The sequence below is a fragment of the Bos taurus genome, chromosome 4, assembly GCF_002263795.3.
Source record: "Bos taurus isolate L1 Dominette 01449 registration number 42190680 breed Hereford chromosome 4, ARS-UCD2.0, whole genome shotgun sequence".
NCBI lineage: Eukaryota > Metazoa > Chordata > Mammalia > Artiodactyla > Bovidae > Bos > Bos taurus.
The window spans coordinates 119889750-119902213 of record NC_037331.1 but is presented as its reverse complement, the minus strand read 5'-3'; the positions used below and the strand labels follow the sequence as shown (position 1 = coordinate 119902213).

Genomic DNA, 12464 nt, shown 5'->3' with positions numbered 1-12464 from the left:
CAGCATCCTACCCACGTATTGGGTTTTCTTGGCCCAGACATAACAGAAGTGATCATTAAGTTACTCAGTATTCAGTGGAATAGTCACGAAGTGACTTCAAATGTAAAAAGAAATAAAATTGAAAATAAAATCCACCCAGACTGTTAATGTTTTGGATGAGGTTAGTGTCAGAGAATATCCTTGGGCTCCTGGTAAAGGTCTCCCTGAAACTGGCTCTGGAAGGAGAGAGAAGAAGACGACCTTTGGTGAATGTGACCTAAGCCTGGTTTGTGTTTGACCAGCTCATTGATTTGATTATTGGTCATCATCACATTTGCTGAGCCCCATTCTGCATCTGTTCGAGGTCCTCACAGGGCTCACAAGCTGGAGAGCTCATCACAGTGTGCTTAAGGACTTGAGGGGTCCTGTTTAAGGCAGAAAATGGTGCGGGCAGAGCATGGGATCAAGAAAGGACCCGGCAAGGTCTGAGCTGGGTCTCCAAGGGTGAGTTCGGCAGGGCCTGGCTCTGAGCAGGACTCAAATACATGATGAATGACTAAATGAATGAAAATGGAAATCTTCCCCCCAAAAAGCAAGACTGTCAGCTCTTCTGTAACTGAGTCCAAGCTTGTCCTGCTCACCTCACGACAGGCCAATAAATTGAGAGATGAGTTCTTGGGGCAAGGAACGGTGACTTTATTCAGAAACCCAGGACTCTTGTCCCAGGACCCATCTTGCCTGAATTAGAATTCAGGCTTCTTTTATCTTAATTCTCAAAGGTGGTGGGGGAGGAAAGTCAAATATTTCCTCATTCTGATCAGGCTCCAGACGGGATGTGTTAATGTCTGCCTCCCTGCCATGATTCACAGGAGAGTCTGGTCAGGGAGTTTCCTGTGAGCTAAACAAAGTTATTATTTTAGCTTGGTGCTCATTACCTGGGATGCAGGGCTCCCAGAGATGGGACTTTATGTACAAGCTTATAGTCAACATTCCTTTAGTGGTTAACTCATAATAGGTAGAATGCAAAGGCTCCTTCCTTATGATGCATTCAGGCCAAAGCTTGGAACTGCAGGGCACCCAGGGACTGCAGGAAAGTCCCCACGAGGTGCCCACTCCACTCCCTCACAGCTGTCTTGCTGACTAAGCAGCCTGTGTCTTGACTCCCGGGGGGCACCTGTTTGCCCTCTTCTCTCAGACAGTGCTGGTTGTAAGATCTAGATTGGGCTGAGGCAGAAAAGGAGAGACGACTTCAACGGAAGTAGGTGACCTTTATTCAGGCAAGAAGGGGCGGCAGTCGGCCAGCGACCCAGCTGAGCCTGAGAGGGATCAGGGAGGCTTCATATTCAAAGGGAGGTTTGTGGAAGTGATAAGGGAAATGTTAGTCAGGCGGGTTGTTTTGGGTATTCTTTAGTTGAGATGGCATGTGTAACTGGGCAGGGGGTGATAAATCCTCTGGACAAGGGGTGATAAGTCCCAGGTAGATGCAACCAGCCTGGAGCATCAGGGCGGGACCTAAAGTTTGGTTTTGTTTTCCTGAAGTTAGATGATTCAGCAATGGCCTCTGAGACTGCTGTTTTCTTTTCTAGGCCCAAAGATTCTTTAACTTGTCAAAAGCAACACTCACCTGTGCCTCTCCCTGATCAGGCCCAAGCAAACCAGCTGCCCTCACCTGAAAGGGTGTTAGTCTCTCAATCATGTCCCTGTGACCCCATGGACTGTAGCCCACCAGGCTCCTTTGTCCATGGGATTTTCCATGTAAGAATACTGGAGTGGGTTGTCATTTCCTTCTCCAGGGAATCTTCTCGACTCAGAGATGGAACCCAGGTCTCCTACATTACAGGTGTATTCTTTACCATCTGAGCCACCAGGGACATGCATAAGAAACTGCTACCTCCCAAAACTGGGGTCAGAAGGCTGGGCATACGGTTCAGGCTCTACAAGGCATTTCACATCCTCCTAGTATCTCCTCTTGTGTCCCTAAGAAGCTCTTACATCTCAGGACACCTCTAACCAATACCCTCTTGTGGTGCGAGCTAGTGCTCAGCAGTTAATATTTTCAGCCCAGAGAGACACAGCCTGTGCTTTAGACCATGGCAAACCCTCCCAGCTAGCCCCAGTCCAACCAAATCTCTCCTGTTCCTCAGATCCCATGGCCAACAGACAGTCCCTGAGTCTGTTCAGCAGACAGGCTCTCACAGTGTCCAGCGCTGAGGCTTCTCCCACCCCCGTGTCCCCTAGGCCCTAAATGATGAGCCTGCACTCCTGGGAATGGAGGGTATCCTGTGCGCTGTTTCTGAGGCTGCTGCTTGGCCTTCTTCCACCTTCAACCAGAGCAGGGAGCTGGCTCGTGCAGGCCTGTGAGTAGGGGGAGGAGGGGACGAGCGGTCAGTCCCTCCGGCGCGTGCGGGCTGCGGCCCTGCGGGAGGAGGTGCTGGGGGCTGAGAGCGGGCTTGGCCTGCTCAGCAGTCAGGACTCGGGGTGCATTCGGGGGAGGCTGAACCTACTGGGGAGTGGTGACAGTGTTGATGGTGACAAGCTGTTTCCATCTCTGTACGAGCTGGTCCAGTTCACCAAATTCTCCCAAAACTAACATCCGTATATAAACACTCTTCCTCTGGCAACAGGGGGTGGGCTGAGTGTTTTCTAGGAAACTCCTCGCTAACCTCTGGGAAAGATTCTGACAGAGTCTCTGATGAATCAACAAACGTCCGCTTTGCTTAGGAATCAACAAGGACTCCCTGTTTGGCACACGGATGTCAATGCTATGTAGCAGCCTCGAAGGGAGGGGAGTGTGGGGGAGAAAGGACGCATGTGTGTGTTTGGGTGAACTGTTCCCCTTGGTGTCACTTGAAACTGTCACAACACTGTTTGTTAACCGGCTACACCCCAAATACAAAATAAAGTTAAAAAAGAGAACAACATGTGACCAAACACAAAGAGAAGACACTGGATGACTTGAACATTGGCTTCAAAAGTGCATTTTGGTAACACAGAAAACTACAGTATTTTTAAATCCTAGTTTATGATTTAGAATCTATGATATTTAGGTGACTGATCAATTGTTTAATACACACACTGACAAAAATACAAGCTAAAGGCTAACCAGTTTTAATGTCATAAATTTCACACTACAGTCTAAAGCCAGGGCACATATGTCTATTTATCTGTCTCCCTCCCTCCAACTCCCTCTCTCTATCATTTTAAGATTCATGTCACCAGTGAGCTCGCTCCAGCTCTCCTGCAACACACACCCTTCATTCTGTGGGAGAAGTGATAACACTCGTTTACACTAGTGTAAGTGAGGAGGTGACGCACGGTGACAGAAGGAAGGAGACTGGCGGGGGCTTAGCCCGGCCTAGGCCTGGGGGCTTTGCCCAGACCCTCACTCCCTCTCTCACTGCTGACCATGACAGGGGCCTGGAGAAGCCTCTGAGGAGCCCTGGCCAAGAACCTTCATGCACATCTCGCCATTTACATCGTGAGCATGGAGTTTGCACAAAGATCTTCAAATTTCTGTTTTTTTCTGACTTCTTTAGTCTTCATTAGTCTTCTCACCAGGGGTGTCGTTAACTAAATCAGCCTATATATTATTAATATTAACATATATCATGTATATATACATATTATATTAAAATAATGATAGTACATAACATTTAATATTTATTTACATTATATGCATATATTTATGTAGCATTATGTTGTACTAAATTAAATTAATAAATATAAATAAACTAGCATAGCGATATGAGTATATATTACTCCTCAGAGGCAGATCTTTGACTTTTATGCAGTCAACTCTGCCTGCTGACCATATATTGTTTGCCAGAAAAAAAATGAAGACTGAGGCCAGAGTGAAAAGTGAGGGGAAGGCAGGCAGAGAAGACCCAACCTGAAATTACAGGGAGGCATAATTAAATCACTCAAGTGCAACAAGAAGTGTGTTCCCAAGACCAGCCTGAAGTGCACAGTCTTAGTGAGGGGAGCGGATGCGACCCCGCACCCAGGTAATGGGCACCTTCTGGGGTGGGGTGAGCGGGAGGGAGCCTCCTCCTGGTGTCTCTCCGCCGGCTCCTCTGCGGACCGCTCGTCCTCCCCAGGCTCTGCTGCGCCCTTTGTGCTTTGCCGCCAGGAGGCCCGTTTCCTGCCCTCCACTATTCCCCGCCTACCGTCTCTCTTTCCTGTATTCTCTGGGCTGCTACCGGCCAGGCTGGAGACACAGGGATCACAAGACCTTCCCTGCAGCCCGTGAGCTGTCCTCGCCCCGCCCTCCTCCTTTAGCGCTGGGTTAACGGGGTGCCTGGTGTTCATTACTGAGACTTTCCTTGCTCGCAGTTTCCTCCATTCCTGATGGTGGGATGCGCAGGGCAACTAAAGCCATTTCTGAATTTCCCTGAAGGTGGATGCTAGATGAACCTAGTTTGCTTATAGCAGAATCATGTTGTTCTAAAGAAAGATTTTTATATTCCTATTGAAAACCACTGGAAAACCCCCAAACAGGAAATGGTGACACCTCAAAGTCATACTGTTACATGACAAAACCAAGTTGTAAAACAACACACACACATTATTTGTCTAACTGAACTAAAAATGAACCTATGTTATCTGTGTGTAAATAAATATATATTTGAAAAAAAAATTTTTTTAAAACCTGGAGGAATATATACAAATGAACCACAGATACTTTGATAAGGGTGAGAGAGAAATTCTATTTTACTCTAAATTATCCAGTTTTTGTATGTGTGTGTGTGTACTTTTAACTCAGGAGGAACTTGAACAAGAGTGTATATTGTTTGTATTTAAATAAATACTTAACATACGATTGTACCGAACCAGCTTATCATAAAAACTGAACCAATGTATTTCAGAGTCAAGCAAATGATAAGCTGTGTAGAAGAGAGTGAATATCTGCTGAAGGGCTAGAGACAGAAAGAGCACACGAGCAGCACAAACAGTGAAATGCTGGCTGCAAGCTGCTGTCCCCTCCAGTCACTGGGTCATTCCCTGAACACTGGCTGGGTTTAAGGCAGCCTGGAAGTCAGTCACCTGTCCAAGGCAAGTCTGAATTGATGCCAGGCCCATAGTAAAGACAATTTTTATTTAGTAGCTCTCAGAGGTAGAAAATGTTATTCTCTAAACTCATTTTGGCCCGTTCTATAATGGATTGTTCCATTAAAAACAAAACACTCAAACCAACATTAAAAACCACCCTTTTGGTGTACCTGAAAGCTTTTGCCATTTTAGAGCTTTCTCTTTTGCTGTCATCTCTTAAACATGTAAAATAAATACAGTCAAGTCCCCTCAGGAGGGGCCACTCAGGGAGCTCTGGGTCTCAGTCGTTCCTAGGAATAAAAGTGGCAAAGAGCATTTTTGCTCCAGAACTCTAAAGGCATTTTGGTGTGGGATAATCGGGACCCGTGGAAAGCATATGATAGCCTGATACTGTTTCTTACATCTGCCACAGTTCAGTGATTTTCAATATCTTACTTTCTGTAACAAAAGATTGAGAATGCTCAGGAGAGAGCATAAATATAACTACATACTCGTTATAAATAGCATATAAGTAGAAAGTATAGTTAGGTGTGAGTCTAACTTAGCTTAATATCCTAGTTCCTGTGGCTCTCAGTCCATAAGGCTCAGACTACATTCCTCGGGCACCTCTGCAGATTGGACAGTAGGTGGCGCTTTCAGCCTGTTTGAAACAGTTCACGGGCTTTGGCTTGTTTACTTGCTTTTTAACTGTTTTACCACCATTGCACAGAAAACAGAGTAATTTGGTACATAAGTGTATGAAGTCCAGATCAATGTCATGGGAGCAATTTCAGAAGAACACAAAGCCATATAACTGGATCTGTAGGAAGCATTTACAAATATCCACAGAAAAGACTTTACCTCTCCTTAGATTCAAACTGAAAACAGAAAGTGAAAGTCACTCAGTCATGTCCGACTCTTTGGGATCCCTTAGACTGTAGCCCGCCAGGCTCCTCTGCCCATGGAATTCTTCAGGCAAGAACACTGGAGTGAGTTGCCATTCTCTTCTCTAGGGGACCGTCCCAACCCAAATTATCCAGTAATAAAACGCTTTTAGCGTTTGTGTCACAGATGCTCTTTGCTACCTTGATTCCTGGTAATGACAGAATCTCAGGCTGACCTGGGACCCGCCCTAAAGTAGTTTGTGTCCTGTAACCCTGGTCAGACACATAGACTTTAGTTCGGTTTTCTTGTTTGGAAACAATTTGACCTAGCTGTTCACAAGCGAAAAACAAACTACTAGACGTTAAAATGTTCCAGTACAGTCAGGTGCTCTTGATTCTAGGAACTTCAAAGGATGTTTTTAAGCCTTGTCAGCCACCAGCTTCTCTTGATTCTGAAAGCTAGGTTTACTAGGGTTTACTAGGGACCGGCAGCAGTGGAAGTGTGATGAAATCACTGCAGCGGTGTTGCGCTTCAAAGCACAGGATCTGTACAGACTAGGAACAAAGATAAAATATTCTGAAGGGGTGAATCCAGGGCATTTACTTTTATCTGAACAAAAGCTTGTGCACAGACACATTTTAAGCATCACTTCAGGGAGGCCATAGGCTCCCTGGGCTCTCCAAATCCCTCAGGTGAAGAGCTCCTGGCCTGGGAGTGAAAGAAAGCAAAGGCAGCCCTTCCCTCTTCCCCATTCCGACCTCTGGTCCCATGAGAGGGACGGTGGACGCTCAGCGCGCTGTCCCAGCGCACGGCTGCCAGAGGAGTTACAGGAGCAGACCTGCCCAATGGTGCCTCTGCTTCCTGCCTGCTGCCGGGCGCTGTGAGAAGGCCCCAAGGAGATCTAGGAAAAGCAAAGGGGAGTCCAACTCAGCAGAGCAGCCCCGAAGCACAGGGAGTTAAAGAAACAGGAAGCATGAGTCAGGTCAAGGAAGGACCCCTTTCTGACAGCTGCGCTGATAAGGGCTGTGGCTAAAGCGTCCTGCTCCCTGTGCACGTGTCTCTGCGTCTGCAGGCACTTCCGGTTTGCCTCACCGTGAGCGGCGGCTGCTTGTCAGAAGGCAGATCTTTTTTTTGCCATCAGTAAACTGTCTTTTCCGTGCTGTCAGCCCTGTAATCTGGCACTATATGCTTATCTTGTCTGAGGAAAAACATGGAAAGATACTGAAAAAAAGCTACAAAATTTGAGGCTTTGTAGAAGGGAATTAAAAGAGAATGGGTCTCATGAAGAGTAACTCCTTTCAGATGGAGAAGCTGAGAGGAGAAAGAAATTGATTTAAGAAAAGATCTTACTATTAGAGCTGAGGCCTTCTGCCATTTAGTCAAATTTGGTTTTCTGCATGCAGGGTCACCTTATACAGACTCGTACAGACACACAATACAGCTACCATCTCCACTGATACACAGTGGGGTGCCCTGGCCACAGCTTCAGACCACCTTGTGGGCACTCAGGATGCTCAGGACTCTGTCTTATGTGTCTCTGGGAAGTGACTCCCAGGACGTCCATCCACTGAGCCTAGTTCTACTCTGTTTTCAAGCAGCCCTTTCAATCCCTGAGGCCAGCGCCCCTCTCTCACCACATAAAATGTCCCCCCGTGTGTCACTGCTCCTCATCAACATGGCTGCTGCTTTTATAATCAGTCTTCAGATATGGTCACCTGATTCTGTTATTTTTTATTATGCTGAAGTCAATCAAGTGTCTTATATCTTACTAGCATTTTAATCGGAGAAGGCGATGGCACCACACTCCAGTACTCTTGCCTGGAAAATCCCATGGACGAAGGAGCCTGGTGGGCTGCAGTCCATGGGGTTGCAAAGAGTCGGACACAACTGAGTGACTTCACTTTCACTTTTCACTTTCATGCATTGGAGAAGGAAATGGCAACCCACTCCAGTGTTCTTGCCTGGAGAATCCCAGGGACAGGGGAGCCTGGTGGGCTGCCGTCTACGGGGTTGCACAGAGTCAGACACGACTGAGGCAACTTAGCAGCAGCATATTAATATGTCAGATTCAGAGAAATAATTCAAGGATGAAGTCAACTGATTATCCTCCTATCCATATGAAGTATATAAATATAATCTCTGGGAGATGGTGAAGGACAGGGAATCCTGGTGTGCTGCAGTCCATGGGGTCGGAAAGAGTTGGACATGACTGAGTGACTGAACAATGATAAAATATTATCTCAATTGATAATGAATGTACAGTGCATAGGGGAAAGTGGGAGAAAAGTGTTTTAAAAATTGGATCAAGCTTAGCTAATAAAATTAGCGGTTGCAAATGTTGTTTGAGGGAAGAACATAATGAACTATGAATTAGGAAATTTTCCTCTTATGTGAAAGGAAAAAAGCAAAAGCCACGGAACTTTCTCATGAGTAGACATATTTATTTATTTAGAAACTGCTTATTTTCTGTCAACCAATTTCCATTTTAAGAGTTTGTGGGGTTTCCATAATGGCTCATGGTAAAGAATCCTGCCAATGCAGGAGACATGAGTTCAATCCCTGGTCCAGGAAGAACCCACATGCCTCAGAGGAACTAAGGCCATGCACCACAACCATCAAGCCTGTGCTCCACAGCCTGGGGGCCACAGCTCCTGAGCCCACACTCTGCCACCACTGAAGCCTGGGGGCCCTGGGACCCACGCTCCATAACAAGAGAAGCTGCTGCAACGAGAAGGCCAGGCACCACAACCAGAGTGCTCCCCGCTCACCGCAACCAGAGCAAACCTGTGCAGCAGCAAGGACCCAGCACAGCCCCCCACCCAAGAAAAGAGCCTGTGAAAGAACAGCTGAAGCCCACCCAGTGCTGTGCCTACCTGTCCAGTGGCCTGAGCAGTGGGTGCTGCAGGCCAGCCTTCAGGGGAAACTGCGGAGTAGGCAGTGAGCTCGCTGCCCGCCTGTGGACTAGGCCAGCACCTCAGATCCAGTAGCGTTGCACTCAGCTGCTGAAGTGACCCATTCATGGTGAAGTCCTCCTTGGTCAGCTGCCACCTGCTCTTCCCTTTTAATCTCTTCAGAATCTGCAGACGTAGAGATCAGGCATGACCTCCCAAGAGTGTTCACAGGAAACGATGCCGCGCACAGGCAGAACTTCCCAGGTGAGCATCTGCCAAGTCAGACCCACGGACTGAGCTCCCTGGTTGCTGGGAATGGGTCGTCTCCAGAGTGCAGAGGAGAGTCCGTGTCACACAGACCGATGGTAAGAAGTTCACATACATGCCTCTGGGAGAGGCTGGCGGTCAGCCCTGGGCTTGTAACCACCAGGAGTCTTGGCTCCTGGAAGCTGCCTGGGTCTGGTTGGTGGAGGCTCCAGGAGCGAAGCGGCAGCAAACTGCAGCTCAGCTCGCTGGCGAAGGTTCCTGGAGGACGCAGCAGGGACAGCAGCTGGGTTTTCAGTGGCAACGATGGCATGAGCTGCCCACAGAAGCTTCTCCCAGGTTCTCTTCGGATTCCTAGTGTAGACGCCGCCACTTTTCCTTCTGTAGATGTACTGCTCCATTGGGAAGTAAAGGTCGGTGCTACCTAAGAGGGCCCCTGCTGCAAGGAACGTGATGACGTCGTCCTTCATTTTCTGGACAGCAAGGACCCAGGATAGTGTAAAAGATTCACTTCACTTTATGACAAGAATCCAGACAGTGCCGTATGGACCACTGTCTGAGTAGCGTGGGAAAAGCCTGAGAAGATATGTTAGAGAAGCCAGATAATCTGATAAAACAAACTTGACTTTCATTCAGTTTGTAGAAATAACACTGTGAGTTTTATTCTTTAGAAGTTTAAATTTTTTTTGTAATGTCTTGGCATTTCTGAGAAACTTGTAATACATGTACAAGGTTCAAGAACCTAGAAATATAAAATAATTTATATTCCATTGTTCTTCCTACCCCCTCCCTTCTTGTCAAGGCCCTGCTGCTCCCACAGTCAGCCACGTGTTTTGTTTCTCAGGAATAGCTTCCGGAGGTTTATTTGTTTTTTGTTTTTTTTTCTTCTAAGTATTTGTATGGCTGTGCCTGCGGGACCTTGTTCATGGGAACTCTTAGCTGTGGCATGTGGGTTCTAGTTTCCTGACAAGGGATTGAACTCAGGCCCCTACAATGAGAATGCAGAGTCTTAGCCCCTGGATCAGGAGACACGACCCAGAATGTCATTTTATGGATACACAAGCAACTATGACTATCTATTTCTTCTTCACTCCACATGTGGTGCTAATGGTAAAGAACCCACCTCCCTGTGCAGGAGACATAAGGGACTCAGATTCAATCCCTGGGTCTGGAAGATCCTTTGGAGCAGGAAATGGCAACCCACTCTAGTATCCCTGCCTGGAGCATCGCCATGGGCAGAGGAGCCCGGTGGGCTACAGTCCATAGTGTCACCAAGTGTGGGATGTGACTGAGTGACTGAGCACAACCACATTTAAAACCATACATGGTCACACAGTGTGCACAGTGTTTTACGGTATCTTGCTTATATTCAGCTGAGAATATCTTGGGGAATATTTTCTCTTGGGACACTATTTTCCACAAATCAGTCCAATGAATAGATGATGTACTATAATATGCTTTACTGGTCCACATTGGAATAAACACTAATATAAAATGACATCTTGACATCACAATAAACAATGTAATACATAACCTTAGCCTAATTTATTCCATTGCAGGAAAATGTATCAATTTCTAATGCATATGGAATTTCTACAAATCTAATGGATTTGTAGCCTGAAGTATTTCGAACTGAAATGTAGCATCTGATAGGATGTTGCTGGTAAACTAGCACGTTGCTGGATTCCCCACCCCGCTCCCGAGGAGCTATGCAATGATCATTTCTCTTCCCTTAAGACTCAACCTCTCCTCTCCCAGATTTCTCCCTGATCTGTTTTTAAAAACATTCTCCAACCTCTTCTGCCCTTGTGACTTCTCTATAATCTGCTCCTCTTCTTAGCACTGTCCTTCATTCTCACGCCCTCATTGCCTGGCCTGGTCTCTACCTGCCATCTCAACATTGCCCATCATTGCTCCACCCACTCCCCTGGTGATGGTATCAGTACGGCCAGATGGTTGAGTATAGAAAAATGGTTCGTGGATGATATTGAATCACTGAGCCTGGATGAGAAGGAGACATCCACAGGGGAGTCTAAGGTAGCTGGGGAAGAAGCAGAATTTAGGTTTTATCTGTGGTCTTCACTCAGGGGAAGATGCTACAGGGCCCACCAGGGAAGGAGAAGTCCGAGTCAGAGGTTAATACTTGGGAGGTTGTGTCCAGAAATTCCAGCAGGAGCTCTGGAGAGAAGAGTGAGGCAGAGTGCCTGCTGTGAGGCTGCTGTGAGTGTCAGGCAGGGACACACACGGGGCAGCAGAGAAAGGAGCAGGAAGGTGATAACAGGCTTCCCAAGGGAGGGAGGGTGTCAGGTGATAGTGATGTGCACACAGTTACACATGTCACGGAGATGAGGGAGGACGGAAAAGAGCCAGTGAGAGGGAGCGCGGATGCAACTAACACATCCTGTATGCTGTTTCCTGAGAGGCCAAGAGCAGAGGCCGAGAGAGAGGCTGAGCCAGAGCACAGGACACAATGAAGGAGACATGAAAGTTGATAAATGAAAACATAGGTGTTCAAATCAAGATTGTGTTAAAACACTCTTTTAAGGAATACAATTGGGATTTTAAGGAACTCCTTTTAAGGAATATAGAAATAAAATTGCAGGTTAGATATTAATTCTTAGATGATTCACAAGAATGACTCCCCTGCCTAAAGAGTGACACCATCAGAAGCAGTTTTGTGCAGAGGTGAGCGGGGAGACGGCACAGCACAGTGGTGGAGACACGTGGTCGATGGAGACGCTGGGCCTTCACGGGGGGAGGGGGGTCCTGTAGACCCCACACGCTGGTGTGCTGAGAACATCGAGCAGCGAGTTACTGGAGCCATTGAAGTCACTGTACTTGAAGGGGTTTTTGTTTAAATATAATTTTATTTCTTTTTGGCTGCCCCGGGTCTTCTTTGCTGCATGCAGGCTCTTTCCACTTGTAGGGAGCAGGGCCTGTGCTCTAGTTGGTGGCTGGGGCTTCCCGCTTTGGGTGGCTCCTCTTGCTGTGGAGCGCTGGGCTCTAGGATGCCTGGGCTCAGTCTTTGCTGTGTACAGACTTAATTTCTCTGTGCCATGTGGGGTCATCTGGGACCAGAGATCGAACCGGTGTCCCCTGCACTGCAAGGTAGATTCTTAACCACTGGACCAACAGGGAAGCCCCTGTACTCGAAGTTTTCATTGGAGCTACCTAAAACATGATAAAAGTGACCTCAGCGAAAGGGGGAAGGAGCAGTGAGTGCACGGCCTGCCTTCCACCAAAGAGAGCCTGCTGGGTTTGCACAGACCCCTTTCCGTTTCTGAACCACACTTGCCTCTTTCTCCACCTAAAAACCACACATCTCTTAAATTCTCCAAGCAGTCTCCCTGGTGGCTTTCTTCCATGGGAGTAGAATTTCTAGGCAAAAGATTCTGTGCAATCTTTCTATGTGAATAT

The 12464-nt window shown here is 47.2% G+C and overlaps 1 pseudogene; it reads right to left on the bottom strand.

Annotated features, from left to right (window-relative positions):
• Positions 1–7931: 7931 nt before the first annotated feature.
• On the bottom strand, positions 7932–11902 carry LOC132345164 (small ribosomal subunit protein uS2-like; annotated as a pseudogene).
• Positions 11903–12464: the final 562 nt, after the last annotated feature.